Raw genomic sequence first — 4,603 nt, forward strand, 5'->3', positions numbered from 1 at the left:
CTCTCTCTCTCTCTCTCTCTCTCTCTATATCGATTTTCAGTTTGCTTTATTGGCATGACAAAATCTTTCTCTCTTTCTCACACATAGCCTACACATTGACAAAACTTTGTATTTTAATCAGAAAACATACTTTTATATTTGGTGACGTGATAATTAACTACCCTGTGGGACTTCAAATTATTGGTTGTGTAGACCGTTATTACAGTCTATGGTTGTTCATCAAGAATGACAAAAGAATATGTACCGGACTGCTGTCATTATTATGAAACCAGCCTTTTGAAAGTATCAGTGGAAATTTCAGGCTCCCCATATTCATAAAACTTAAATGAGATCCTATGGAGCTAGAATTGTTTTTTTATTACATGCGAGAGAAAAAAAGATCCGTGGGGGGAAAAAAAAGTTTGAGAGAAAAAGTTATCACTCTGATAGCAAAAAAGCATCTTATGAGAAAAAAAATGTTTGAGAGAAAAAGTTTACACAACAATAGCAAATCTCTCTCAAAATACTTTTTTAAACTCTCAAATATATATTTTTTGCTATTAGTTTGAAAAAAAATATTTCAAAATGTTTTTCTTCTCGCTCTTAAAACCTAAGTCTTTGCTCTCGATTCAATTTTTCGCTCTAGGCTCAGGATTTTCTCTCAAATCTGAAAATAGTGTCATGGCCGGGACAAGAAAATATATGTAAAATTATACAATCTATGGTGACGAGGCTAATAATGGCCATGTTAGCACTGATATCTTTAATAGCCTTTAACAGTGAGTACATTGCCAAGGATATATTACATTACTTTGCTGTTTGTCACTGACAGCAGCCTACCACTTCCACCTGCTGTTAAACTGTGTGCTGGTAGGACAAGGCATGCCACACCTCTGACGACGGTATAGCGAGTGGCATGTGCATCAGCATACCTTAAGCCAATTTTCGATTTTGCAGTCATTCCTTTTTAGCATCAACGTTATGTTATAACATTAGCTCTAAAACGTTTGTGAATATCTTAACATATTGTTCTGGCTAGCTACAACGGATTATATGTCAGTATGACAGTGTCAAATGAAAAGTCCAGGAATGAAGAAAACACTAAACATTTGACTGTTTGCATCTCATAGTCTGCATTTACGCCCTCTACTCTCAGCAATGCCTATGTTATCTAGCTAGCGTTAGATAACATAGCCATTAACTATTTAATATTTAAAGTTAACAGAAGACTTTGCTTAAAATAATTATTGTGTTGATTCTTGCAACTTAACGTTAGCTGTGTAACTCAGTTTATTTAAATGTATTTACCTTGTAGCCGGATTTGTTGCCTAAGGGGCTAGCAAGTCCTTGCTAATGTTTAGGAACGTAGCTAGCTAACCAGTTTGCAATCAACCATTTTACTGCTTCAAATATAGCTAAGTAACGTTTGCTTAAATTATTAAAGCAGTAGCTAACATTAAATATTAATGTACTTACCATCATTGGCTAATGTTAGAAGACAAGCTCAGGCAGGCAATGTAAGATTCTCTGGCTTTTTTTTTAACTTGGTGCTGATCAATAAATACATGAAATACAATGTGGTTTAAAAAAAATGAACGACTATCGTAATTTTGATGTAACTTTTATGAAATGTTAAAAAAGGCCCACATTAAGGATATTTGCTATTAATTTATTTAACCCCGTGTTTAATGGTCTGGAGTGATACCAAGATTGGAAAGTGGCTGATGCATGCCGTGCCAAAAACCGATGTCCACGGCAGCACCATTCTTCAACTGTCTATGGGCAGCACGCACAGCACAGTTCCTTTACGTCTGTCACTGCCTACAAGATGTGAACATATACTGTTTATTTGTAATTAATAATACTCCGTCTATAGATATGAGTCGAGTACAGATTGTGAGTTGCGCATGCGTCACTTTGCAACAAGTATCCTACAAGATGCTAACGAGAGATTTCTGTAATGTCAGCTGAGCTCCCATAAGGAGGGGTCTGTGCTCCCATGAAAGTAGTAAAATCATTTGTGGGGGTTGTTATTCTAATACATTGCTAGCAAACGTTATTTTAGTAATCACAAATAATGCATGTTCCAATGTATTTTGTATTATTTACGTAAACAAGGTTAAAAAGGACAGCACCATTTGGACTCTCCCACCACCTTTCTGAAAGTGGTACGTTCCGCCCCTTACTGTGGTATGTTCCGTATATCCGGCGGCCATCACTTAATGCAGTTCACAAGAGTGTAGTGATGTAAAAAAAAGTGATGTACTGCAAAATTGTGTATCCATCCAGTACCAAGTAAATACAGGGCCAGTATCCCCTATGCCAGTACTTTTCAATACTTAAGGTAGATTTATCATGAGATTGCTAATTCTGACTGAAGTTTCATGACCTTTACGTGTTTTTGCAATTTTTCGTTTGGTATAGGCTATTAATAAGTTAAAACCCAGTACAGAATTTTCAAATGCTTGTAAAAGTCTTATATATAGGTTATATAACTATATACAGTACATCTTTATTGTTAATTACTGCCTAGCTGTTATCTATTCTATTTAGTGGGATTTAGTATGGTTAGCACCAGGTCTTTTGGTTCTTGTAGCAGTGCTGTACATAGTGGTGTATTTTCAGTGTTTAATGGGTAGTTTAATAGTTTGCAGTATTTTTTTTTACATGTATGTATGTAATTTCCCACTTTTCAGAACCACACACTTACACACACACGTGAATACAATATGGACAAGACCTTTAAAGGCATGCCAGTACACCCTGTCAAGCCTTTTCTACAATAAATCGTTACATAACTGGAAATATTTTTAATAAATAGGTTTTCCAAAAGAACTATGCACCATATTTTAATATTATATCATATTCCATTCCATAAACACCGAATGGTCCCTTAATTAAAGTTATTGTCCGTAAGATTTTCATGTAGTTAATTGTCTAGAAAGTACCTATCCATCAACAAGTGAGTTAAAACAATGGTGATTGAGCATATGAGCCACTGATGAAAGTGCGTGTATTTGCTGCTTTGTCAAGTAATAGGATGGCAACCTTCCCACCCTAAATTTAAATGGAGCGCATAGTTTGTGATGCTATTTAAACCAGTCAGCAGGGGCAAATTATTTACATTATATAAGTTGACTCCACTTTCCATCAGTTTTGTTTTTAACCAATTTGTTTCTGGACAGCCATGGCTGCTTATAGACTCTTCCATTTTTAAGATTAATTAACAATTACAGACCTTTAACCTAATGTAGAGCTGTACCAGCAAATGTTCCATTGCAGGAAATCTCTCACAGTGTGCAGTTTATTCTGTTCAAGAAAGACTCCATGTTGTAGTATTATCCCAGTACACAAGCTGATACAGTAGGCTTCTGACTAAATGGGATGCTTAAAACATTAATGTGTGCCACAAAAACATGGAATGTGTTTCCAAACGTGGCCTTTTGCTGCATGGAAGTCCACAATATACCCAATATTTGCAAATAATGTAATTGCTGTGAAATATTGTCAGGGTCATAGAGAGAACAGTAAACATTTGTCTGAACACAATTAATAATTTTAACAACGTAAAAAAAGATAGAACTGTGAAATTTGACTTAACAGATCTGAGATTTTCAGCCTTCAGCAACATTCACTTTTAAAAGTTATTTTATGTGCCCCTTCTACATAGGCATTGTAATATAGCCCTCTTAAAGCTTTAGTAAGAGTAAGATGAACATGAAAGAATGGGGATTTCTTGAAAAGCAATTAAATGATGTTATCTTTTTCTCTTCCCCTCCATCAGTCATCCATCCTTCCCACAGAAAGAGGATGTGTGGGCAGAAGAAAAGACACGTCAGCAGTTTACAGTGGTCACCACTGAAAAGGGTCAATGTGGGAGTAGTAGAGAGGAAGAGAAAAAAAAGAGGAATGATATGACGGGTTAGGGAAGAAAGGGGCAGTAGTTGGAGGAAGGCAGTGAGCAGTGTCAGATTACATTTTTCAGTTTGTGGGGTCTGAAGAGAAAGGGATTCATTTAATGTGTGCCTATGGGTGTAATCACACCTTCAATGTCAATGGGTAGAATGTAATTATTTGTCACGTTTTTGGTGTTGGCTCATGTAAATTCACATGGCACACTTTACACCAAGTGGACACTAATTTAGAATTTTGGAAACCACCATGTCAACATGAAGCATTCATCAGGGTAAGACTGAACCATGACAAGCACTTTTGAATTATCACATTATTGTTTAGTTTGTGCTGGATGTAATATTTCCCATCCATTATTCATGGTAAATTGACCAGTTATTTGTTGTTGTCAATTATTATATGTTCAAATGAATAAATAAAAATAAACTCAAGTGGAAATCAGACCGTAAAACAACATTGAAATATCAGCAAGTGGAAACGCCCTATTTTTATTTGAGCTTTTAGTCTTAGTGTGGTTGCTACATGTCAATTGGTCGGTAACAAAGTAGTCTTCCTGTCCTCCAGGAAAAAGACCATAACCTATCTGTTATCTGATGGTCTATTTGTATTGTTAATGCAGGCAAACATGTCTTGACTTGTATTGCAACTTCAACAGTTCAGTAAGTAAAGACTAAGGAAACCGAGGTGTAGCAGTCTACCAACCACCCGTCTT

Source organism: Etheostoma spectabile, chromosome 10 (genome assembly GCF_008692095.1).
Source record: "Etheostoma spectabile isolate EspeVRDwgs_2016 chromosome 10, UIUC_Espe_1.0, whole genome shotgun sequence".
Taxonomy (NCBI): Eukaryota; Metazoa; Chordata; class Actinopteri; order Perciformes; family Percidae; genus Etheostoma; species Etheostoma spectabile.